This window comes from Ranitomeya variabilis, chromosome 5 (genome assembly GCF_051348905.1).
Source record: "Ranitomeya variabilis isolate aRanVar5 chromosome 5, aRanVar5.hap1, whole genome shotgun sequence".
NCBI classification, from domain to species: Eukaryota; Metazoa; Chordata; class Amphibia; order Anura; family Dendrobatidae; genus Ranitomeya; species Ranitomeya variabilis.
Window position 1 is genome coordinate 161,879,607 of NC_135236.1, and position 15,052 is coordinate 161,894,658.

The window sequence follows — 15,052 nt, forward strand, 5'->3', positions numbered from 1 at the left end:
GCTGGTCGTTGCTGAAAGTCCAGAACTTTATTTCGTCGCTGGATCTCCCGCTGACATCGCTGAATCGGTGTGTGTGACACCGATCCAGCAATGTCTTCACTGGTAACCAGGGTAAACATCGGGTTACTAAGCGCAGGGCCACGCTTAGTAACCTGATGTTTACCCTGGTTACCATTGTAAAAGTAAAAAAAAAAAACACATACTCACATTCCGGTGCCCGGCGTCCGCTTCCCTGCACTCCTCCTGCATCCTGTGTAAGTGCCGGCCGTAAAGCAGAGCGGTGACGTCACCGCTCTGCTCTGTGGGAGATGCCGGAGATGTTCGGTGCTGACACAGGATGCAGGAGGAGTGCAGGGAAGCGGACGCCGGGCACCGGAATGTGAGTATGTGTTTTTTTTTTACTTTTACAATGGTAACCAGGGTAAACATTGGGTTACTAAGCGCGGCCCTGCGCTTAGTAACCCGATGTTTACCCTGGTTACCCGGGGACTTTGGCATCATTGGTCGCTGGAGAGCTGTCTGTGTGACAGCTCTCCAGCGACCACACAACGACGAAACAGCGACGCTGCAGCGATCGGCATCGTTGTCTGTATCGCTGCAGCGTCGCTTAGTGTGAAGGTACCTTTACTCTCTCTCATTAATCCTTTTCCAGTCTGCACAACTCAAGCTGAAATGTCAGCTGCGTAAAAACAAAGTGAACGGCTATTGTATTTGCCTTAGTGGCCAAAGTGAAAACTGTAAAACGTGCATTGCATTTTTGTTTGATGGACTTTGAGCTAAAAAAAAATTAAAACCTGCCTTCCCAAAAAATCATACAATTAATTTTCTTTGAAATTAAATATTACAAGGACACAAGTGACTAGCAAACCTGAAATGCTATATACTGTATAACACATCCTCATAAGCTTATAGCCACATCCTTACTTGGCATATTGCTGCGCTGCTAAATTGTATTTTTTAATTATAGGACCTAAATGTACTGTTATTACATTAATTTCAAAGCTACGCATTTAATCATATGCATTTAAAACATCATAATACATTTACTGGAAAGACACATGTATGAACACAACAGAATTGTGTCAAAATTAATTATATTAGTCTGGTCTTTTTTTCCTCTGCTAGGGCCCGTCTGCCCTTTAAAAATGGTGCCAGAGCTGACATTGCCTTCTTCTACTGAGAACATGTCTCCTATCAGCTATCCGTCTTCAATTTATACAAATAGCGGATTCCCACAGCTGATATATTCAAGTCTACACTAAAAATAAAATTACTGTATAAATTTAGATTTATTTAATCATTCACTTTCTTTGCCAGCATCTGCTCGGCAGTTTAGATTTTAAACCATCGCTGCTTTTGAAAAATAAACACATAAAGATCAGGCTATCTTAAAATATTTTTAACAGTCTGATTTTGAAGCAGTATATTAATTTTAAAAGTATTCTGCAAATTTAGAATGATGAGAACCTTACTGTACTATTTTGTTATTGTGATAATACTGACTACTTATCTACAGTGTTTGTTCATTTCTAATGGAATGTTGAATAATTGTCATAGATTTTGGAGTTGGAGGGATTTTAGTAAATGGAGAAGCTTAAAATATTCCTGCTCTTGTGTAGCTGTCAAGCACAGTGCCTCAATACTGATGTGTATCCAACAAGAACCCTGCTGATACAGCTGAGCAACCTCTAGTCGTATTGTCTCATTCTGAGTAAATCTGCTTCTAGTTAATTCTGCTGTGTCTGTGTCCACAACTGCAATAAAAAGATGGAGGCCATGTTTTGGTGCAATGGGTATCAAGTTCTGACAGGAGATGAGCAGATCTGACAAAATTCAAATTTGCAAAACTGCGTAGATTTTTCTGGGAAATTTCATTTGCACAGAACTCATTCTCCGCAAACTAAAAGTCACTTAAGCTTTGCAGTCTCTGTAGATCCCAGAGCATAATAAACATAAGATGTAAAAAAAAAAAAAAAAAGCAAAAACTCATCCTCACTTCTCTCCTGTCAGGCCTGACTGATTCTCATTGCCCCTGTCTGGTCTTCAGAGCCGCCCCTTCATTCTTCCTTCACAAGATTCACCTCAATATCTGTTCACTCTTGGTAATGAGCAGCAGAGGGGCAGGACAGGCCAGTGTTGAGTATTTTTGTGCGTTTTTACATTTTTGCTGGTTGTCATTTTGCTTAATTCATGCAAAGAAAAATCTGTAATCTGTATTCTCAAAAAAGTTTTGGGAATATTAAATTTGAAGTCAATTCTACTTAAATAAATCTGCTAATCTATAGTTCAGACTCATTAACAAGGTCATCAGATAATGAAGCAGAAAATTCTCCCTTTTAAGCTACACTGTATAATTGGAGGGTATGCATCTAAATATATGTTACTAGCACTACCATAATACAGTACATAATGATAAAAATAGCCTTTAACCCAACTATTTACATATAACAGTTTTCCGGAAAGTACTTGTAATGAAACTTCAAAAGGTGGCATTCTTGAGTGATTCATCTTTAAAATTAAGATAATGACAGATCAATAAAATTGAAACCGTGCAACTTTAATAGAAACAGTGGTGCAAAAAATCATTTTTGTCAATATCACTTTAAGTAACACAATAAATCAAGTGGTTTCAATACTCAAATAGGGGACAGTTCGGGGACATTGCAGAACAAACCAATGTTTGCCTTAAGCAATGTAGCAAGCACCAAATGTTCGGCACTTTATGCTGTTAAAGTTGTTGTCTCAACTTTTTAAATAGGTAAAAATTGCATTAGCACCTACACTGCATTTAAGATGGAACTGTGTAGAGTATGGTTCATGCATTCAAGATTCTTAATCTTGGAATTGCTGGTGGTCCCCACACTTGGCCCGCATCTATCAGTAAGTGATTTTATATTATATAGAGAGCGGATAATTTGTCATCTTGGAAATTACTCATACTACACCACAGACCTATAAAACAACCAGACCTCACTGGAGTCTCTTCCATCTCTCAGGGCTCATTTATGCCACTCTAACATACCACTAGTTCTCTCAGTTGGCTGACTATTTTCAACCGCCCCAGCAGGCTCTGCCAAGCTAAGCAGTTTAGGCGGTTGCCCACAATGAACAGTATCAAGTCAACCTCTGTCATGGCCCAGTCCTGTCAGCACCATATCATTACTGGTCACTTTGCTGATCACCCACCCATCCATGAGTCATTTACCAGGGTCACACCACTCTCTTGTCACTCATTTGTAAATTACCCTTGTCCATATCTCTGCAATGGCTAAAATAACCCATCTTCAACTTTCTTTCCACCTCTTGTCCTCTGCATTTTCACCAATTATCCAACCTCAAGAAAGAGTTCGACACATGAGTGCCTTCTTGCTGCACTATTTGCATCATGATGCCTGTATTCTTAAGGATAGAAATAGTGCTGACTACTGGGTTGTAACTCTGTTAGATCCACCGTACAAGAGAAAATTTTGCCTAGATGCTTTCCTCCCTGGAAAGGGATGTGCGCATGCTAGAGTATCAAAATACGCTTGTAGACAATCTTAAGAGTGGTTTCCTGCAAGACAGCAGTGAAACAAGCAGTGTGCATCGCAGTTATAGACTTACAACCCCGGGAACCTCAAGTCATTAACACAAAGACATTAGCAGCAGCAGCAGTATAAGTGGAAGAAGCAATTTCTGTGAGTCGTTTCATGCATTTTTTAGACTAGCTCGTGAACAAGCAGAACAGAGCACAAGTCTGACATGTTGTGAATGACTGGAGAAAAAAGTGCAGGAGTATCTCGAGCTCAGTATGAATGCCATAGGGAGATTTGGACCCTTTTGCATTCTTTGTCTTCAAAAATTGAAGAGTGGTCTGAGCTCGCCTGTCACACCTTGAAGGTTTTGTCATGCCCGGCAGCCAGTGTTCTCTCAGAACATGTCTTCGGTGCTGCTGTTGGGGTTCTGATGGATAAGTGCATCTGTCTGTTCACTGAAAAAGAAGACCTTCTAACTTTCATCAAGGTAAACAAATCATGAATATCCAACCATTTCTACACCACAGTCACAGACTGGGCAAACTAAGCAATGGTGTAGTTTTTAGTGTGTTTCATTAATTTTGCGTTATTTCGGTCTGTGACACCTTTGTCATGGCTTCAGTGTCTGCTGTTGCCACTGCTGATGATGTTGCAAACAATTTGTGGAGATTCCAAGTTGTCTCCATCTGGCAGATTGCCTGTAGTGGAAGGTGTGTCAGAACCCCATTATGCTATCTCTACTCTGTGGAAATTTATGCCACTTTAGTGGTGTGCAGCAATAATTTTTAAAAAAATGTTTGGACTCCAAGTTCTGTCTCCTTCATGTGTGTTGCCTGTAGCAGTAGGCCAACAGACCAGCAGGCCCTCACTAACTTTCTGTCAACTACCTGTGTTACTATCTTTAAATGTTTCTAACATTAATGGTCTACCAAGCTGATATTTGTACCACCTGAGTGGGACTGAGCAGAAAATTCAAATTCAAAGCTCTAAATGCTTGCAAAAACACTGATACCTCATGCATAGTTCATTGCTGACTGCTGTTGTGCCATTATCAAATTTCTACTGTGGGTAAATTGATCAGTCAACTACCTGTTACTATCCTTACATTTGTCTACCAATAGTAGTCTACAAAACTGATATTTGTAGCACCTGAGAGTGGCTGAGCAGAAAAGCCGTTTGAGTTGTGGCATGAGGTATCAGGGCTCCCAGCACAGAAGACCTACACTGATGTCTCACCCACCTCATCTTAATATAAACATAAATTCAAAGCTATAAATGCTGGTCCAGACTCTGATACCTCATGCATGACTCATGGCGGACTGCTGTTGTGCTATTATCAAATTTCTACTGTGGGTGAATTGATGCCACTTTTCATAATGTCTGCCCTTAATTTTTGTAAATATTTGGACTCCAAGTAGGGTCTTCTTCATGCGTGTTGCCTGAATTTTGCAGAGCTCTCAGAGCACCAGAAATACACCTGCTACTCATCCACCTGTTACTGATCAATGTATTAGCAAAAAATGCTGGTTCAATGCTCTATCCTAGGCCCTGCCCCATGCATCCATGCTGTGCAATTATACTGTTTGTACTCTGAGTCAATTGATACCACTTTTCCTGGTGTATGCCCCTAATTTGAGCTGTTTGGGCAGCTTTTTTGTCCCACTTGAAGGTGTTGTCTGCGCATTTAGTTTTGCCCCCCATGGGGTTCACTGGGGTTTGGATATGTTCAATGACCATCGGGACGTTTGCCAAATCAAACCAAACATTCGCTCATCTCTACTGGAGATTTGTACAGGAAAAATCATCAGTTTCTTCTTTTATTAGCTTGCTGCCCCACCTGACAGCATAGTTTGTCATCAGTCCACTCTTTCACCAAGTTAGTACCTGGCTCTTCCTTGGCCTAGCTAGTCCTGCAACTGTCACCCAGGATTCTTAATTCAGTCATAACAGCACATATACAACATTTACCTCCAGCAGATCTTCAAAAAAATCAGATATATAGTTGTAACATGCATTATGAACATGGTACCTTATGCATAAGCCACTTTGTAAACTTGTGGTCCTTAACTGAACAGATAACAAAGGAAGATATATGGTCAGTCTATAAAGTAGGCTACAGATAAATGCAGGTGTCGCAGTTCGCCATTCTTACAGATGGCTTGCAGTACTACATTTTTTGAGGGAGTTCCACAAGCAGAGAACTTTGCTGGTGGCCAGATATTTGGTTATCTTTTTAACATGCATAATTTACTTTTGTCATTTTAAAGAACTGGTCAACCACCCTATGTTCAGTTAGTGTCACTTCAAAGAGACCTGGTAATTTTTGCACTTTATTTTTAAAGTGATTAGATTTAAAAAACAAACACATCTGTATTCCACATTTGTGAATTTCGAATGATCAGTATTATTTGTATTAACTTTTAATATCAATATTCATGTACACTCTATTCATACATTAAATGTTAATATACAGTAGTGTTCAAAATAATAGGAGTGGATTCAAAAACTTGAGTTAATAAAATCTTTATACTAGTTTTTACTTCCATGCATTACGAACATTGCACACTGAACACATGAAGAGAAATGCATATAATTGTTAACTATTTTGCAGAAAATAAAAAATGAAGATTGGCCTGTTCTAAAAAAACTAGCACTGTCTGCATTTGTCTTTACAAACTTACAATAAGTAATGTTTTTGAGGATTCCCATTCCTGTGAATCACTAAACCTAATATTTAGTTGTATACCCACTGTTTGTTCAGAACTGCTTCACATATATGTTGAATAGAGTCAACTAACTTCGGGCACCTGTCAACTGTTATTCCAGCCCAGGATGCTTAGACTGCATCCCACAATTTTTGGACTTTGTTGGCTTTGCCTCAGAAACAGCATTTTTAATGTCACCTCAAAAGTGTTCTATCGGATTAAGATCCAGAGATTGGGCTGGCCACTCTATAACTTCAATTTTGTTGAACTGGAACCAGATTATGCTTGTTTACTGGTGTGTTTAGGGTCATTGTCTTGTTGAAATGCCCATTTCAAGGGCATATTTTCATCAGCGTAAGACAGCATGACCTCTTGATGTATTTTAATATATGCAATCTGGTCCATGATCCCTGGTATGCGGTAAATAGGTCTGGCACCATAGTAAGAGAAACATGCCTATTTCATGATGCTTGCACCACCATGCTTCACTGTCTTCAGAGTGTACTGTGGTTTGAATGCAAAGTTTGGAGGTTGTCTGATGAACTGTCTGCAGCCCTTGGACCCAAAAAAAACAATTTTACTTTCATCAGTCAACAAAATGTTTCTCCATTTCTCTTTAGACCAGTTGATGTGTTCTTTGGCAAATTGTATCTGCTTCAGTACGTCTTTTTTAAACAGTGGGACATTGCGGGGACTTCTTGCTAACATATCAGCTTCACACAGGCGTCTTCCGACTGTCACAGTACTCACAGATAACTTGAGCCTGTCTTTGATCATCCTGGAACTGATCATCTTTTCATTGGCTGAGCCTTTGCCATTCTGGCTATTCTTCCATCCTCTCAAATGGTAGTCTTCCATTTTCTTCCACGTTTCTCTGGTTGGCTTTCCATTATAAAACATTGAAGATGATTTTAGCTGCACAACCTAACATTGTCTGCACTTCTTTTTAAGTTTTTCCCTCTCCAAACAACTTTTTATTCAAAGTACACTGTTCTTCTGAACAATGTCTCGAATGACCCATATTTCTCAGGCTTTCAAGGAGAAATGCATGTACATGTCCTGGTTTGACCATTAACTAAGGACCACTTAAATTCACACCTGTTTCTTCACGGAATGATTGACCTCACTAATTGGACTCCACACTGGTATTATTTTGAACACCCCCCCTTTCAATTAATTATTCTAATAAAAGACTCAAAGACATGCAGATCGGAGTCTGTATTCTTTGAGTTTACTGCAACAACTGGTAAATTTTGACATGTGGTAATACAATTTATACCAAAAACAGTGATTAATCTGGGTAGTCATACTGGACTGCTATTATTTTGAACACTACCGTGAGGGTATGTGCACATGTTGCGGATTTCTTGCAGAAATTTCCTGAAGAAAACCGGAAATTTTCTGCAAGAAATCCGCATTTTTTTTTTTGCGGTTTTTTTCCGTTTTTTTCGCGTTTTTTTAGCATTCAGCAAGCGTAATTAGCTTGCAGAATGCTAAAGTTTTCCAAGCGATCTGTAGCATCGCTTGGAAAACTGACTGACAGGTTGGTCACACTTGTCAAACATAGCGTTTGACAAGTGTGACCAACTTTTTACTATAGATGCAGCTTATGCAGCATCTATAGTAAAAGATAGAATGTTTAAAAATAATAACAAAAATAAAAAAATGCTTATATTACACCCAGACATCTCCTCACCGGCGTCCGTTCCTCTTCCTATAGCTGGTCTGTGCGCACAGGACCTTCCGTGACGTCACGGTCATGTGAGCGGTCACATGACCGCTCACGACCAATCACAGGACAGTGACGTCATCGGCAAGGTCCTTCACCGCACACCAGCTACAGGAACCGAAGCGACAGCGTGCAGTGGAGGCGGGAAGACATCGAGGGTGAGTATAGGACTGTTTTTTATTTTAATTCTTATTTTTTGACCACTTATATGGTGCCCAGTGCGTGGAGGAGAGTCTCCTCTCCTCCACCCTGGGTACCAACCGCACATAATCTGCTTACTTCCCGCATCGTGGGCACAGCCCCGTGCGGGAAGTAAGCAGATCAATGGACCCGTAGGTGTGCGGAATCCCCTGCAATTCCGCATTTTAATGAACATGTTGCTTTTTTTTCCGCGATGCGATTTTTTCGCGGAAAAAAAGGCTACATTTGCACAAAAAATGCGGAATACACTTAAAATAATAGGAGGCATATGTAAGCGTTTTTTTCGCGTTTTTATCATGTTTTTATAGCGAAAAAATGCGAAAAAAACGCGAAAAATACTTAACGTGTGCACATGGCCTTACTGTTGCAAGGCTTTTCAATGATAGGCACTATAAACAAGTTATCCCTGGTTTTCCTGAGTTCAACAATAAGGTACAGCCAGCTCTGGGGTAAAAATGATGTCCCTTTTGAAGGTTTAATTTCATGCTATGGCATGCGTGATGTATCCTGTCAGCTAAGTTTATAGCAAACAAGCTCCATTAGTCCTTACATTCATATTTAATCTCTGTGCCCATATATCTTCTTCTCCCTCCACCAGTCTCTCACACGACACACTTTGCTTATATTCCCAGATCCTAAATGACATCATTTGAAGGGAAGAAATGGAACATGTAGCAAATATATATGAGTATTGAAAGATGTAACTCACATCTTGGCACAACCATTATCCATACATCAATTTAGCACAATTATTAGCCATCTTCAGATGGTGTTACCAGCTGCTATCATTCATAATCTAAAGTGGTCTACCAAGGCTTTTTAAGACTGTTCAGTAAAGCTTATGAGTTAGAAAAGAAATGACAGCAGAAAAGAATTATGGAGGAAATCTATATCTTAATAAGTGAGAAATATGTGACATAAACTAAAAGTGACAAATAACGCTCTGACGATTCCCGCTGAACATTTCTGGGCAGTTATAGAATACTTCCAATTCACGTTATTCATTGCAAAATATACTATTTTAGGAGAGGCTATACAACTACTATCACTTTTTTCTGCATTACAGGACTAATAGGATCTTTCTAGATATTTCCATAATGTCTTTGAGCTACAAGGGGACAATCAATGCATATTGCCTGCAAATTTGTGGCAGTGAGTAATGGGTTGCTGGTAAGGAAATCAAATGATCACATGTGATCAGGCCACAAAGTGATTCACTTCATAGTCAGAGGAATAATTCTGCAGAATAGCCTTAAAAGGGTTATCTGGTCCAAATCGAAAAGTCTACGGTCACTCTGTGTGACTGCAAGCTTATGGATTCCCTCAACACACTCACTTTGTGCTGCAAGAATTCAACGGTTTCTGAGCCGGGACAGAAGGGTACGTATGCATTATACAAAACAAAAAGAACAAGAAAACCACCATGAAGAATGCACACCTCCGTTCAATACTATATACAAAGGTAAACTTTAATTTGACAAACCACATAAAATCAATTAAAAACAATGGGAGCAAAAACACCAACAACCCCCCCCCCCCCCGCACATATACATGTAGCCCCATAATACATGGAAGTATAGAATAGTGTATATAAATATATACGGTAATATATTGATGATAAATAAGGCAGCCACAATAATAATATACATCTATTTCCACAATAACCCCCAAACCATCTAATAATGGAAGAAGGTCCCAAAACCCCAATACGAAAAGCAGAGGGTAAATGTGCAATAATATGCAACAATTATAAGGGAGACCAGAAGCCCGCAATTAAGCCATATACTCCTAATGTTAAGGACAATGACCCATGTCCAAAGCTATACTAGCCACGTGTCAGCCAATGGACAATATAGAAACCGAATGTTGTTAGCATTCACACATGTAAATTACCAGAGCATAATAGCCAAGGGCTGCATGGGAAAATATAGTGTGGCCCTATAGAAAGAACTCACACATGTTCCAAATAGCAGGGCATCAGTCTCCCAAGTGAGAGGACCAAGAGAAGGGGAGCGGAAAAGCGTGGGGGGAAAAAAAAAAGCCCAACGCGTTTCGCCGTTACACGGACGGTTTCGTCAGGGGCAATGTATGGTACAATGTCAAAATAGCCGTTTAAATACCTTAGAATACTTGGTGATCAGTAACCGCCGGTGTGAGGAACGCCGTGGCCGACAGAGGCCGGAACCGGAAGTGATGTAATCAGGAGTAAAATAAGGGCAGACGTCTCTGCCCATAAGATCAGATGTGCATGCGCTAAAGGACATCAGCGCTGCGTATCTGAAGCAATGGAATCGTAAAAAGGGCACATGCGCACACAAGGAAGGGATAGAATAGAGTGCTTATGTAGAAAAATGAGACAGATATGGATAGCAGGGGGACGGGTGGAGAATTTGAGCAAAAAATGCTCAGGAATAAGGTCATAAGAGATGAAAAAAAACATATTACAAAACAATGATAATAAACCAACAAAATAACAATCTGAAACAACCAAAATTATACATAATACATACGGAAATAAAACTAAAAACACGAAAACAAAATAGATTAAATTAAAATGAATAACACATGAAAAAATGACCAAAAAATACACAAATAAATAATAAGACATGAGAAATAATGATAAATAAATGAAAAATAATAATGAACAACAGTTAATAAATACTATTCCAGACTCCAAATATTATTGTTATAATGATAAACACTTGACCCCACATAAAGTAGATGAAAACCTAGGCAGGATTCATATAGTAAGACATAACAATGTCCTGATTAGAGTAAATACTGAGGAACACAATCGCTCAGCTAAGAAGTCCAAAGTAGGCCATCCATAAGGATCCAGAATCTTCACAACCCTTGGTACCATGGTCCACCATGGTCAAAGCCAAATGATCCAAAATAGTCCATCCTTCAAAATCCAGTATCTTGACAACCACAGGTACCATGGCCCATCTCCAAAAAAGCCCAATCTCCTAAAAACGTCAATTTAGAAAGCCTCAGAGCACACATGCTTGCATATGTATGCTTCAAGACTTTGGATCCGATGGACCATGAATGGATACTTCCCTCCAAATGGACACCTCACAATGATCCAGAAGGCGTGACAACCGGTCTCAAAGAATAGAAACTACATCGAATCTGAGGAGGACATAAGAAAAAGTAAGGACACAATTGCGTTAAGTGGGCTAACCCAAGAAGCCCGTGAATAAGAGATCCTCATTTAAACCATCCGCTGCTGAGGAATGCAACAAAAAAATCCATCTTGCTTCAACTTGTAAGAATTTTTTGGTCAGTGAGCCGCCTCTGTCTGAACCTATGATGTGTTCAAGACCCACGACCCTGGTATTTAGACACCTACCCCCGTGATGAGCCAAGTAATGGGATGCAACCGAGGCCAGAGTCTTAACTTTATGAGAGTCTGCCAGGGCCATATTAATGGTAGAAAAGTGCCTTTGAATACGGCCACGTAGTTCTTGGGACGTTTGACCTACATAGAGAAGTGGGCATGGACATACAATCACGTAAATAACATTGGTCGTCTTACAGTTAATGTAGGCCCTTAATCTATGTTCCACTGAGTCAGTGGGATTGCAGAAGTTATCTCTGACAGGGTGCATGTACTGACAGATATTGCAATCACCACAGGGGAAGGAGCCTTTCAAAGAGATCCCCCGGTTGAGCCTGACAACAGGTCGAGAGTAATGGCTCCTGGTAAGAATGTCCCTCAGATTCGGTGCCCTCCAAGCCATAATGAGTGGACACCCACTAACAATCTTGGATGTTTGTAAATCCGTTGTGAGAACTCCCCAATGTTTTTGAAGGATCTGCCTCACCTGGGGCCAGTGGGTATTGTAGCCTGTGACGAACCGAACATGATTGTCAGACATTTTTTCTTTAGGCTCTAATAACGATCCTTGTGAATGTAATCTTGCTCTCAGATAGGCCTTGGAGATGCACTTGTGCACTTGTTAGGATACATCCTTTGTTTGAACCTAGAGGTGAGATCACCTGCCTCTCTGCGGAAGTCTTCATCAAGTGTACAGTTTCTCCTGGCCCAAAGAAACTGACCAACAGGTACACCAGTCCTGGTGTGTAGAGGTTGGAAACTACAGAATTCCAGTAAGTTATTGGCGGCCGTGGGCTTACGGTACAGGCTGGTGGACAGATGGCCATCATGGTTGATGACGTTTAGATCCAGGAAACTCACTGAAGAGGATGAACATGAAAAGGTCAAGAAAATATTGAAAATATTCTTGTTCAATGAATCAATGAATTCCATGATTTCATCTTGGGAGCCTGACCAAACAAAGAAGACGTCATCAATGAATCTTACCCAATGCCGAACCTTGGTCTTGTACCATGTGGAGTTGTAAACTATGGAGGACTCCCACCACCCTAGGAATAAATTAGCCAGAGCCGGAGCACACCGAGCCCCCATTGCCACACCCGATATTTGAAGGAAAAAAGACCTGTCGAATAAAAAGAAATTATGTTTTAAAACAAAATCCATCAGGTCAATCAGGAAGGAGTCATGCATCCTATCAGAACCCTGTTGAAGATCCAGGTATGATAGTACTGCCTGTAGACCATGATCATGTTGAATATTTGAATACAGGGATTCTACATCACAAGTCACCATCAAATCTCCTGGAACCAGGGTAACAACTTTCAATATTGTAATGAAATGTGAAGAATCCTTAATATGGGATGACAACTCCAGTACAAAAGGTTGCAGGAAAAAATCAATATAGATGCACGCCTTTTAACATAGGCTCCCTATGCTGGAGACAATAGGCCTCCCAGGTGGCTTGTTAACATTTTTGTGCACCTTGGGCAACATATAAAACGTAGATACAATAGGGTGTTCAGTCCAAATGAAGTCACGTTCACCCACATTGATTATGCCCAACTCAAATGCCTGGTCAATGAGAGTCCTCAATTTTGTGGAAAACACACCAGTAGGATCCGATGGGAGCCTCTGATAAAATTTAGAGTTGCCCAATTGCCTGTGAGCCTCCTCCAAATAAAGATCATGAGGCCACAGGACAATATTGCCACCCTTATCGGCCTCCCGTATGATGAAGTCACTACTGGTTTTTAATTTCACGAGTGCCCCCTGTTCTGAAGATGTTAAATTAGCCATAGTTGGTAATCTATCTGGCAATGCCTCAATATCTTTTTTAGCCATCTCGAAAAAAATTCTCACAGCTGGTACGATAGAAAAAGGCGGCGAGACCCGGGACTTATTCCTGTGCGGAAACCTGGACCTACCTTGCTCCATATCTCCCTCCCGTAAAAGATCCATAAGATCTTGAAAAGTTCTCTGATCCGTCTGATCCAAGAAGGTCGATGTATCATGAGACTTATTATGGAGTACCTGCAAAATGATTTTCCTGCAGAATAGAAAAAGGTCTTTAATCAGGGTAAATTTGTCCATATGTTGGACTGGTGAAAAAGTGAGGCCCTTGGTTAAGACAGAAATTTCAGATGCTGAAAGGGAGTACATGGACAAATTAATAACCTGAAGGTTATTCCCCTGGTCACACTCACGGTTATTATGCTGACCCAGCGTGATCATCTCCGAAAGTTCTTCCGTGGGTTGTGGTGTGGTAACCTGTAGGTCTTGTTCCTGGTCACTCGGGCAGGTACCCCTCCGTTTCCTGCGTCCTCGCCTGGTCCGGGGTCGTTTTCGCTTTCGGCCGAGGATAAAAAATCACTCGACATGTAATCTTTCGTAGAATTAACCATTTGGCCACCGGTAGGGGGCATATGTCTATGAGTAGGACCCCGTCTTCTGTTACCATGGCGTGTCCATGCGAAAACCCTCTTATTGTCAAAGTCAGTTTTATCCCTCAGAAACTTGGAGCGTTTTTTATTTGAGATCTCTTTATCATATTTGTCCAGCAGCTCCTTTAATTTAACCCTGAATGGCTGTACCTGTGACACCTCATTAAAATTTACCAGTTTAGCCTCCAAAGCTTTGATCTCCACCTTGGTGCTAGCCAGCAACTCTCTGTCGTGAGCAATCAACATGTTGATTAAGATATTAGAGCACCGCAACAACCCTTGTTCCCATGTAATACGGAATGCGGGAGATGGTTCCCAGGAGGGAAAAATTGGGACCCTCAGTCCCCTCGGTACAATGTTGAGTTTTAAATACTCCTCCAGAGATTGAACATTTCATAATAGTCTAATACCCTGCTTCTGCATAGTGATTAACTCTGTGGTCACATTAGAAAAATCTGTATTGAAATCTGTATCACTGTCCTCCATGAAAACATTGAAGGTGGCAGCCCTCCAGGCAGCCTCACGTGTATCCCAGTCCATGACAAAACAACCCATACCACTAACTGATCCAAATGAACAAATATATATGTATACACAACTACAGGCCCAATTCAGCCGTGTGCCACCAATTGGAAAAAGCAACCATGAGATTGCTACACAATTACAATAATTAACATAGAGAAAAAAAACTGTGGTTGTCAAGATACTGGATTTTGAAGGATGGACTATTTTGGATCATTTGGCTTTGACCATGGTGGTGGATCATGGTACCAAGGGTTGTGAAGATTCTGGATCCTTATGGATGGCCTACTTTGGACTTCTTAGCTGAGCGATTGTGTTCCTCAGTATTTACTCTAATCAGGACATTGTTATGTCTTACTATATGAATCCTGCCTAGGTTTTCATCTACTTTATGTGGGGTCAAGTGTTTATCATTATAACAATAATATTTGGAGTCTGGAATAGTATTTATTAACTGTTGTTCATTATTATTTTTCATTTATTTATCATTATTTCTCATGTCTTATTATTTATTTGTGTATTTTTTGGTCATTTTCTCATGTGTTATTCATTTTAATTTAATTTATTTTGTTTTCATGTTTTTAGTTTTATTTCCG